At 40.4% G+C, this 11,973-nt stretch overlaps 1 long non-coding RNA gene and 5 other non-coding genes across 7 annotated transcripts; all 6 read right to left on the bottom strand.

The window, feature by feature from the left end:
• Nucleotides 1-167: 167 nt before the first annotated feature.
• Nucleotides 168-11,560, bottom strand: LOC121138148. 2 transcript variants are annotated; one of them, XR_005875330.1, is made up of 5 exons: nt 10,797-11,560; nt 10,374-10,417; nt 8,631-8,674; nt 7,911-7,982; nt 168-3,253 (listed from the first exon to the last, which is right to left on the bottom strand). It is a non-coding gene; the product is annotated as an uncharacterized LOC121138148 (long non-coding RNA). The 2 variants fall into 2 exon arrangements; XR_005875331.1 differs by lacking the exon at nt 168-3,253 and adding an exon at nt 5,238-7,531.
• On the bottom strand, nt 3,572-3,650 carry LOC121138153. The gene has a single exon (XR_005875336.1). It is a non-coding gene; the product is annotated as a small nucleolar RNA SNORD115 (small nucleolar RNA).
• Nucleotides 6,018-6,096, bottom strand: LOC121138151. Its single transcript, XR_005875334.1, has one exon. It is a non-coding gene; the product is annotated as a small nucleolar RNA SNORD115 (small nucleolar RNA).
• On the bottom strand, nt 7,776-7,854 carry LOC121138149. Its single transcript, XR_005875332.1, has one exon. It is a non-coding gene; the product is annotated as a small nucleolar RNA SNORD115 (small nucleolar RNA).
• On the bottom strand, nt 8,918-8,995 carry LOC121138150. The gene has a single exon (XR_005875333.1). It is a non-coding gene; the product is annotated as a small nucleolar RNA SNORD115 (small nucleolar RNA).
• On the bottom strand, nt 10,662-10,739 carry LOC121138152. The gene has a single exon (XR_005875335.1). It is a non-coding gene; the product is annotated as a small nucleolar RNA SNORD115 (small nucleolar RNA).
• Nucleotides 11,561-11,973: the final 413 nt, after the last annotated feature.

The following is an 11,973-nucleotide window of genomic DNA, read 5'->3' as shown; positions in this document are numbered from 1 at the left end:
TACTTAAAGACTTTACAAAGCCTCTCAAAGCTGGGCGTTGGTGGCGCACGCCTTTAATCCCAGCACTCGGGAGGCAGAGACAGGTGGATCACTGTGAGTTCGAGACCAGCCTGGTCTACCGAGAGAGTTCCAGGACAGGCTCCAAAACAATACAGAGAAACCCTGTCTCGAAAAACCAAAAAAAAAAAAACAAAAAAAAACAATGCCTCTCAAAATAGTAACAGACTCTCAGTATGCAGAGAGAGTTGTCTTCCTCATTGAGACTGCAGAGTTCATTCATGATGGTCCAGAATTAACCTCATTGATTTTAAAATTACAGAAAACCATCAGAAATAGAACTCATCTAATATATGTATAAGACACATCAGATCCCATATGGTTGAGCCAGGTCCTCTAGTATAAGGCAAAGATAAGATTGATCCTTTATTAATAGAAAATGTGTGGGAAGCTTCAGACTTTCATAAGAAACACTATGTTAACAGCAAAGTTTTAAAGAAGGATTTTTCAACCCTTTGGTAACAAGTCCAAAATGTAAGAAACTGCCCCACCTGTTTATTCTACAATCAAAGTCCATTATCAGCAAGCAGTAATCCCAAAGTTATTTGCAGAAATGAAATTTGGCAGACGGAATTTTTCACTTTTAAGAATTTGTCAGATTGAAATATTTACACCACACCATAGACACGTTCTGAGATTAACAATGTATTACTGCCTCCAGCTCTGAAAAGGCTGATTCTGTTATCACACAACTCTTAGACTTTATGGCTGTAATGTGTATAAATGCACAAATAAAAGCTGACAATGCTCCAACAAACCTCTCCAGCAAATTGGAACCGTTTTCCAAATATTATAATATAAAACATGTATCTGGTGAAACTCACAATCCCAAAGGACAAGCAGTTGTTGAAAGATCTAACTGAACCTTAAAAAAATGTGTCTAAAAGCATCCAGGTTTTACAAAGACCCCAACACAGATTACATAATGTTTTATTAACATTGAAGATTGTTAATGCTAATGAAAAGGAAAAACTGCTGCAGGATGACACGGGACTTGAGAGAAAATTTCTGAACTGCACCATCCAGAGTATTTCAAAGTTGTTATGACATCAGTCTGGAAACCAAGATATGCATTACGTTGTGGAAGATGTTTTGGCTTTGTTTCCACAGGAGAAGAAAAATTTTGGTTTCCATCATAATAATTAAGACTCGATCCAAAAAGAAGAAACCACAGGAGATGTTCTCTACATGGTCATATTCTACTATGGTTAAAGGAGACCTCAAAAAAAGAATGAGAAATGTTTTGTTTATTGTCTTCACAGGAAAACATATATCCAAACAGCAAAAGAAATACTGGACATATGGATACCTGAAGAAGAATTGATAGCTATTCGGAGAATCATCAAACAAATAATAATTCACTGTGTGGAATCAAAGTCTAAGTCTCTTTAAATTGTTTTTCATAATATCCATTTATTTTTGTTTCTTAATATGCTTTAGTCCCCATTCATTTACCTGAAGCTGGCTTTGGAGTTGGATTGGGTTTCCTAATCTTAATGCAAGCTTATTGTTAAAATAAAATTCAGAGTTTCTGTATTAAATCAATATTATAGTGATATAAGACAGAAGAAAACAAAATTAGGGTCTCTCATTTGTGTGTACTCTGTTCCTTTTCAGAAAGTCTAATCTTCTTCATGTTTACTATATTCTTATTGTTGCCTTTCAAAGTAATCATACATATAATAGTTGAAAATTCCTTAGTAAACATAAATATTTGAGTTTTCCAGAGAACAAGGAACTTCCTAACACCAATCTTCAACTGCTCTGCAAGAGGATGAGGCTCCACTTTTTGGACTCCACCTGATTTGACTTGATGCATCTGAACTGCCCCACTTCATCAACTCCACCTGACAACATCCACCCTGAAACTGTATTGGAACTGCATCAATCGGCACAACACGAGAACAAGGAACTGATACAGTGCACCTCCTACAATCTGTCCAGACCTTCGGGCAAGATCTTCAATCAACAATAAAACTCCATTCCAGAAATTCCGTCAACCATCTCGTGCCAAACTGAGACTGTCTAACCTACTTAAGATTCTTGTTACACTAACATTTTTCTTCCAACAGGTCGCAATGAGATTGTCATCATCCAATTTCAGCAGGAAGTAGATGTGTGTATTCCAAGCCCAAATTTCCTTCTGTTGACTTTGCTGGATATTTTATACTTGTCAATGTTTGTTTTGTATTATTTTAAGGTTGGGATAAAAGTTCCAGCCTGTAATATGCAGTTCTGTGCACAGCGCTATCCCATTTCCCTCTGAAATTACTAACTAATCAGTATAGTAAGATGTTTACAATCAAACATCATAATTGTGCAAGCACAGCCTGCCTAGGATGCCTACCCACATTCTCTTGACACATTCCTTTTCACATGCGCAAAGGAAGCCTTTGAAGCATGGGATGTCATTCATGTGAATGAAATTTCATGCCAATTTTGTGTGGTGAGTGGGTCTCCACATCATGATGAGTCTATAAATCTAGGCAAAGAACAGAATGCCTTGCCAGATGAACCCTGCCTAATTGCCTCATTTGGCCTTATGCCTGCAAGGCAGGGCAAGTTCTCTAAAGTTAATGAAAGGAAACGGTATCTGAATTTGCCTAACTGATATGTTCATTAGTGCACTAGAACACTGTCTGCCTTATGCGACCCAGAGAATTAATCAAATGATATCCCTGCAGTTGAGGGATTGTATGCTGGACATTCTTAAGTACCGAATTTGCAAGTTTGGAGCATGACACCCTCCTGACACAGTGAGTACATGAAGCTCTTTCTCGGCAGTGACAATCAGCAAGGTAGGTAGAAAGATACGGCAAGGCAGGTATTTCAGGATCACATTCAGCTATCACTGAGCTGTGCAAGGGACAGGGCCTGAATGTACGGATCCAATCCTGGTGTCCCACCTGCCTGAACAGTCACTCCTCTGTTCCCACTATCTACTACTTGGAATTCTACAAAACAAGGCAGTTTTGATCAACAGTGTTTTCTCATGGACTTAGTCCTAGGGAATTTCCAAAAGGAAGGAAGAGAACAAGTTCATTGCCTTAACTGTCACTGGTTTCCTAGAATTTCATGCTGTCTAATGTTCGAAGGCAAGGATAAAAAAGATACAAGGCACTTTACCTGATGTTTCCACTTACCTGAAGGGGAAATGACTTGAGGCATATGGTCTGCATCCTGGATAACTGAAAAGCTGAACAAAAGAGATGAGATAGCCATGAGAAGGGGAAATGACTTGAGCCATATGGTCTACATCCTGGATAACTGAAATGCTGAAGGAAAGAGATGAGATAGCCATGAGAAGCGTGCTTATGCCTTGCAGCACTGACATATAGTTTTTCCCAACAAGTGTCTTCTGAGGCAGGCTCGTTGCTTTCCTAAAGAACAGCATCTGGACCACACAGGATTCCCCACAAAGGGAAACAATTCTGTGTGAATGAGGGCTTGTGCACTTGCCTATGAGAATGACCTGAGGAGATTATACCCAAATATCTTCCCTGTCTTTTACCCTGGGATTAATTGTTATGTTATTGAGTATGATTTTTGTGTCATCAACTCTTTTAGAGACATTCATTTATCACCATATTCCTGGGACCTCAGAAGGCATAATACATCAGTGATTTCACAAGTATTTCCAATCTATGTTACATAGAATGCTAGTGGAAAGAAACGGGATAAATAGATCCAGGATACCCACAATAACCATATAAATAAGTGAATTTCATGAGGCATCACCATCCCTAGCTTCAATCTCTATTACAGAGCTATAGTCTTGGAAATATCATGGTATTAGCTGAAAAATTTACAGGTAGAACAATGTAATCAATCTAACAACCTGAGATTAATCCACAAACCTATAATCACCTGATTTTTGATAAAGAATCTAAAATTATACAAAGGAAAAATTAAAACCATTTTCAACAAACGACACTGCCATAAATGTATATAGGCATGCAGGAGTCTGCGGATAGATCCATTTTTATCACCTTGCACAAAATTTAAGTCCAAAAGGATCAAAGATGTAAACATAAATCCAACGACATTGAAACTCTTCGAAAAGCATTTGGGAGATACTCATCAATGAGTTCATACAGGAGACAACTTCCTGAATATAACACAGTAGTACAATTTATGCTGGAGAGGATGTGAAGAGAGGGGCACACACTGCCACTGCTGGTGTGAGTGTCAATTCATACACCCACTTTGGAAATCAGTATGGAGATTCCTCAGGAAAAGGGGAATCAGTCTACCACAAGACACAGGAATGCCACTGTTAAGCATATAAACAAAAGCTTCAAATTCACACAATAAGGACATCAGTACCACTATGTTCATAATAGTATATTTGTGATTGCCACAACCTGGAAACAACCTAGATGCCTCTCAACTGAGGAGAGAATAGAGAAAATGCTGTACATTCGCACAATGAAGTACTACTCATCAGAAAAAAACAGTGGAACCTTGAAATTGGCAGGCAAATGATGGCACTAGAAGAAACTATCCTGATTTAGGTAACCCAATCTCAAAAAGACAAACACGGTATATACTCAATTCTATATGGATTTTACATATGTGTCAGGATAGAGCCAGTCTGCAATTCCACTTACGGAGAGTCTGTGAAACAGAAAAAATCCTAAGGCAGATATGCATGGTACCCCAGAGAAGAGGAATGAGGCAAGATCTCCTGAACAGTTTGGGAACATGGCAGAAGATGGGGGGGAGTGGGAGATGGGAAGAAGAGAAAGGCGGAGAAGAGTAGGGAAGAGTTGGTAATTGGGAACAGGAAGGCTGAGAGTGGGGCAAAATAGAGGAAGAACAGGATTAGAAATACAATAATAGATGGAGTCATAAGTTTGAAGAGGGATCTGGCACCCAGGAAAACACTAGCGATCTAAAAGTGTGACACAAACAGGCAAGCAAAGTGATAGTTGAGAGACTACCTTAAATGTCCATTACTGATAATGAACTTGACATGCATCTTATATGCCATCCTATCACCTTCATTCAGCTACTGATGGAAGCAGAGACAAATATCCAGAGTTAAACACTGAACTGGACCTGTGGAACTGAGTGACACAGAGAGAGGAACAATAAGCAAATTCGCAAAGAATGGGCTGGCAAAACCAGCAGAGACAGCTGATCTGAACAAGCTGGTAAACTTGGACCCCACACTGATAGCTGGGAGGCCAGAATGAGACTGATCCTGACCCCTGGGTGTAAGATTCAGTGGGCATTCCTGGGCAACCAGTTGGGCACTGGGCAGTAGATCCGTGATTTTCCTACTGAGAACATGAGGCTCTTTCTAAATTGTAACAATCAACAATGGAGATAGAAAGACACCCCAAGGCAGGGCTTTCAAGAGCATATTCAGCAATCACTGAGATGTGCAATGGACAGGGCCTGAATGTCCAGACCCAATCAATGTGTCCCACCTCCCTGAACAATCACTGCTCTGTTTCCCAGTATCTACTACTTGGAATTCTACAAAACAAGGCAGTTTGGATCAACAGTCTTTTCTCATGGGCTTAGTCCTAGGGAACTCCCAAAAGGAAGGGGGAGCACATGTTCATTGCCTTAACTGTCACTGATTTCCTAGAAATTCATTCTTTCTAATGTTTGAATGCAGGGATAGAAAAGATATGAAGCACTTAATATGATCTTCCCAATTACCTGTAGATGAAATGACTGGGGCACCAAGTGTGCATCCAGGATAACTGAAATGTAGAAGAAAAAGATGGACATGAGCAGAGTGCTTATGCCTTGCAACTGTGACATCCAGAGTTTGTCCTAACAAGTGCCTTCTGAGGCAGGTTCAGTGCTTTGCTAAAGAACCGAACTTGGACCTCACAGTATTCCCCACAAAGGGAAACAATGCTGTGTAAAGGAAAGCTTGTGATCTTGCCTATGAGAATGACCTGAGGAGACTAGGCCCACATTTCGTCCCTGTTATTTACCCTGGGACTCAGTGTCATGTTATTGAATATGATTTTTATGTCATCACCTCTTTAAGTGACATTCATTTTTCATCAGATTCCTGGGTCCTCAGAAGGCATAGCTATGCCTGATAGGGGGAAACAAACAGTGCAGCTTTCAGGATGACAAAGACCATCTAGAAGGTAGGTCTCAGAGAACTTCAGACAAATGGTAAGGCAGCATTAGGTTCCTTCAAATACAGAATCAGTTTTCTTAGTCAAGAAAAAATTTGGGAATTCAAAAGTTGCAAGTTATTGTCAGGAGAATTACAAAGCACAGCTTTTGTACATCTAAACTCTCGATCGAGTTTATTGGCGTCAATTGCTAATCAATTCATTGGGGTGAAAATGTAAAATTTTAATGGTAGTTACCTGTTTGCCACCCCTAGACAAACTTAAACTTTTCCTGTTTCACCATCATCCTCACTGCCTATATTCATAGCATTAGCTGGCAGAATATTGGGAAGGCATATTATAGGTCTGCTGAAAACCTGTTAGGTTCTGATTATGGACAATGTCTTACAATGGCAAAGACGTGTCATCTACTTTTATTTGCACAGCGCTATACGATTATTCTCTGACATCACTCCCTAATCACCATAGAAGGATGCGTACCCACAAGGTTCTTAATTGCAATAGCACCACATGCATACCATCCCCACACATGTTCTCTTGCCCCGTTCCTTATAACCTGATTTGAAGCTTTGTATGTCATTCATGTGTTTGAAATTCCATGCCACTCATGTGTGGTGAGTTGATCTCCACAGGATAATGAGCCTTTGTATCTAGGCAAAGAGGGGAATGCCTGTTTAAAAGCAAGCTGTGGAATTGTCTCATGTTGCCTGATGCCTGCGTGGCAGGAGAAATTCACTAATCCTAAAAATAGGAAAAGGTAACTGAGCTTGATTTACTGATATATCCATCAGTGCAGTAGAACACTTTGAGACTCTGTCTGCCATTTGACCGACAGAAAAATAACTTATTGATCTTTCTGCAGTCCAGAGTCTGTATACTGTACATACCTGAGCACATTCTTTGCAACTTCAGAGCATGTGAACCTCCTGACACAGCGAGAACATGTAACTCTTGCCCCGGAAGTACCAGGCAACATGGGAGGTAGATAGACCCTCGAAGGAATGGATTTCAAGATCACATAAACCTATCACTGAGATGTGCAAGGGACAGTGCCTGATCATTCTGACCCAATCCTTTTGTCCCACCTCCCCCAACAGTCTCAGCTCTGGTTCCTAATACCTATTAGTTGGAACTATACATGACAAGGCAGAGTAAATTACCATTTTTTATGGGCTTAGAACTTCAGGTTCCACAAAAGGAAGCAAGAGCACAAGTTCTGTGCCCCAAGTATCACAGGAATCCTAGAAGGTCATTGTTTTTAATATTTGAAGGCAGAGATCCAAAAGAGATGAAGGCACTTAGCATGCTGATGACTCTTATCTGAATAGCTTATGACTGGGGTGAATAATCAGGATGCTGGATCACTGAAATGCAGAAGGGAATAGAATGATATGAGTAGAGTGCTTATGCCTGGCAGCCTTGATATATATAGTGTGCTTCAACAAGTGCCTTCTGAGGCAGGCTGAGTGCTCATCAAAGAAGAGCACCTGGACCTGACAGGATTCCCCAGATAGGGAACCAATGTTGGGTGAATGAGGGCCTGTGTACTGCACTATGATAAAGTCTAGATGAGACATGGCCCTCATTTCTCCCTCTGTCCTTTAGCCTGGGCCTCAGCGTAATCCAAGTGAGCATGATTTTTATGTCATCACCTCTCTTCATGACATTGGTTTGTCATCATAGACCCGCGTCCTCAGAAGGCATACGTATACCTGATAGTGGAACACAAACTGTGCTGCTTACCAAGACGACAAATACCATCTAGCAGGAAGATCTTGGCGAGCTTCAGACAAATGGTCTGCCGGCATTAGGCTCCTGCAAGGGATCAAGCAGAATTAGTCTACTAGGTCAAGGAATGTTTTGTGGTTCCAAAATGCTAGGTTATTGTCAACAGAATCACAATGACATACTTTGGAACACCCAAACTCTGCAGCACAATAATTAGTGGCAATTGCTAATCTCGGCCATGGGGGAGATGATGAAACATTATAATAGTGGTTACCTGTTTGCCACCCTTAGACAAGTTTAAACCTTCACTTGTTTCACCCTCATCATCACTAACTGCATTCATAGATTTGGTGTCAGACTATTGTGAAGGCATATTATAGGTCTGGTGGAAACATTTTAGCGTCGGATCATGAACTATGTCATAAATTGTCCAACATCTCATCTGATGTTGTATAAACATCCCTATCCCATATCCCACTGAAATCACTCCCTAATCACCATTGTAAGATGCTTATCCTCAAGGTTATTTATTGCCCAAGCACTACACCTGAATACATACACCTGAATCTAGGCCCATTCCTTTTCACATATGCAACGGTATACCTGGGAACTTGGGATGTCATGCATGTGTTTGAAATTCCAGGCCCATGATGTGTGGTGAGTGGGTCTCCATAGGATTATAAGCCTGTGAATCTAGGCAATGGAGAGAATACCAGTTGATCTTAACACACTTACCTGAATGTGAAATGATTGTGGCACCAAGACTGCATCCTGGATAACTGAAATGCAGAATAAAGATATTGACATTAGTAGATTACTAAGGCTTGCCAGAATTGACATACATAGATTTCCTGCTATAGTGCCTTCGTAGGCAGGCTGAGTGCTCCTCTAAGAAGAGGACATGGAACTCACATGACTCCCCAGACAGGGAAACAATGCTGGGTGAAATAGGGGCCTGTGTACTGCACCACTATAAAGGCATGATAATACTACGCCCCACTTTCTCACCAGTCCTTTAGCCTGGGCTTCAGCATAACCTTTTAATCATGGTTTTTATATCATCACTTCTCTTCAGATCATTCGTTTGTCACTACAGACCTTGTCCTCAGAAGGGATAGCTATAACTCATAGTAGAACACAAATATAGCTGCTTACTAAGATGACAAATACCATGTAGTATTTAGGTCTCGGTGATCTTCAGACAAATTGTCAGTGGGCATTAGACTCCTGCAATGTATTATGCAGAATCTGTTCTCTTGTTAAAGGACAACTTTTCATTGCTAAAATATTATATCAGTGTCAGAGGAATTGGAATTCACAGTTTCTGAAGGTCCAAACACTCGAGCATGATAATTGGGGCCATTTGGTAATCAAATCCATAGAGGAGATAATGAAAAATTTTAATACTGGTTTACCTGTTAGCCATCCCTATACAAGTTTATCCCTTCATTCACAATGCCTGAATTCATAGCATTAGCTGACTGATCATTGGTAAGGCACATTATAGGTCTGGTGAAAGCATTTAAAACATCTGATCATGCACTTTGTCATAAAAGGTCCAAAATATCTGCTGTATTTTGCACAGCACTATACCATTTCCCTTTGAAATGACTGCCTAATAACTATAGTAAGATGGGTATGCTCAAAGTTCTTAATTTCTGAAGCACTGCACAATTAGGACACCTATACACTTTCTTTTAGCACTATCCTCATCAAATGAGCAAAGGAAGCCTTTGCTGCTTGGAATGCCTTTCATGTGGTTGAAATTCCATGCTACTGATGTATTGTGAGTGTGTCTCCAGATGATGATGAGCCTGTACTTCTAGGCAAAGTGGGGAATGACTGCCTAGATACACCCTGTCTAATTTCCTTATTTGTCCTGATGCCTGCATGGAAAGGCAAGTTCATTAAACTTAAAGAAAGGAAAAGGAATCTGAGTTTGCCTAACTGATATGTTCATTAGTGCACTAGAACTTTGTGAGTCTCCGTCTACATTATGAGCCACAGAGGAGTAACCAATTGATCTCTCTCATTTGATGGCCTGCAAGGTGGATATTTCTAAGTGCCATCTTTGCAAGTTTGGAGCATATCACCCTCCTTACTCAGCAAGAACATGAAGCTCCTGCCCGTGATCTATCAATCAGCAAGGGAGGTAGAAAGACTCCCAAAGACAGGAATATCAAGTTCACATTCAGCTCTACTGAGCTGTGCAACATTCAGGGCCTGAATGTCCTGAACCAATCCTTATGTCCCACCTCCCCCAATTGTCATTGTTCTGATTCCAATGCCTACTAATTTGAATTCTACAAGACAAGGCAATTTGAAATACCATCCTTTAATCATTTTATGCCTAGGAGAAGGGAGAGCACAAGTTCTGTTCTTTATGTGTCACCGGATTCAAAGAATGTCATGCTTTCTAATATTTGAAGACAGACATCCAAAAGATTCTGAAGAACTTAACCTTATCTTTCCACTTACCTGAAGGTGAAATGACTGGGGCACCAAATTGGCATTCTTGATCACTGAAATGGAGATAGAAGATATGGAAATGAGCAGAATGCTGATAACAGCCAGCATTGACATACATAGGTTGCCCCAAAAAGTGCCTTCTGAAGCAGTCTCAGTGCTCTACTCACAAAGAGCACCTGGACGTCACAGGATACCCCAGACAGGGAAAAAACTGCTGGGAGAATTTGGGCCTGTGCACTGGCCTATGGTAAATACTTGAATAGATTATGCCCTAATTTCTATCCTGTCCTTTAGCCTGTGCCTCAACATAGGCCTTGTGTGCATGATTTTTATGTCATCAACTCACTTCATGACATTGGTTTTTCATCATAGTTCTGCGTTCTCAGAACGGGTAGCTATACCTGTTATTACGGCACAAACAGTGCTACTTACCAGTCTGATAAAGACCATCCAGCAGGTATGTCTCTGAAACCTTCAGACAAATGTTCAGCCGGCATTAGATTCCTGTAAGGGATCAAGCACAGTCAATTGTCTTAGTCAAGGAAAAGTTTGGCACGCTAATAGTTGTAAGTTAGTGCCAGCAGAATTGCAACGCACAGCTTCTGAAAGCCCAACGCCTCAATCATGATAATTGGAGACAATTACTAATCAATGCCATGGGGGAGATAATGACAAATTTTTATTTTGTTTACATGTTTGCATCCCTAAACAATTTTTTGTGGACTGCCTATTTATTTGACTAGTAAACTCCAGTAGTGACTTTCAAATGTTAACCTAGAGGGATTGATAAATATGGGTTACTGTGAGCCTTGGCACCATAGACTTTCTTGTTCACTATGATGATGTTTGTCTTGTGGACCTGCATCCCTAATGACTTCCCAGGAAAGGCCAACGGAAGCAACCTTGTTTCTTATCTAAATTTAAACTGGAAAATAAAATATAAAAAAGACAGTGTCAGGGTTATTCCCTGAACAACATCCAGTATAAATGAATCCTGATTTAATTTGAATGAGTTATGATGAGCAGCTGGCAGGCACACAATACCAAGAAAACGCCATTGTGCTGTCCAGGGGTCTAACTACCAAATCCCTAAACAATTTTAACCATTCATTTGTTCCACCCTCATCGTCACTGTTCTCATTGTTTGCAGTACCTGACAGAGCATTGGGAAGGCATATTAAAGGTTTGCTGAAAACATTTTTAGCTCTTTTTTTATGCTTTTATTTAAATTAGAAACATGCATGCTTCAGTTGTCAATCCCAGCTCCCTCTCCCACCCCTCCTCCCTTGTCCCTCCACCAGCACCCCTAAAATTTTTATACATAAACATATTTTAATAATATGAAATTTCTATCATCCTATAGTCTTTTTCCTAATAATTATTAATTAATTTTACATCCTGACCGAAGTCTCTCCCCCACTCTCTCCCACCTCCCCTCCACCCTCTTCAACCCACCCCTCCTCCATATTCAACAAGAAAAAAATTTTTTTAAAGATTTATTTTTTTACATATGCACTTTTCTGCCTACATGCCAGAAGAGGGCACCAAATTGAATATTAGATGGTTGTGAGCCACCATGTGGTTGCTGGGAATTGAACTCAGGGCCCCT

This window comes from Mesocricetus auratus, unplaced genomic scaffold (assembly GCF_017639785.1).
Source record: "Mesocricetus auratus isolate SY011 unplaced genomic scaffold, BCM_Maur_2.0 scaffold_5487_pilon_subseq_1:18058_obj, whole genome shotgun sequence".
Taxonomy (NCBI): Eukaryota; Metazoa; Chordata; class Mammalia; order Rodentia; family Cricetidae; genus Mesocricetus; species Mesocricetus auratus.
The sequence above is the reverse complement of the archived record's forward strand: the minus strand, read 5'-3'. Positions and strand labels throughout refer to the sequence as shown.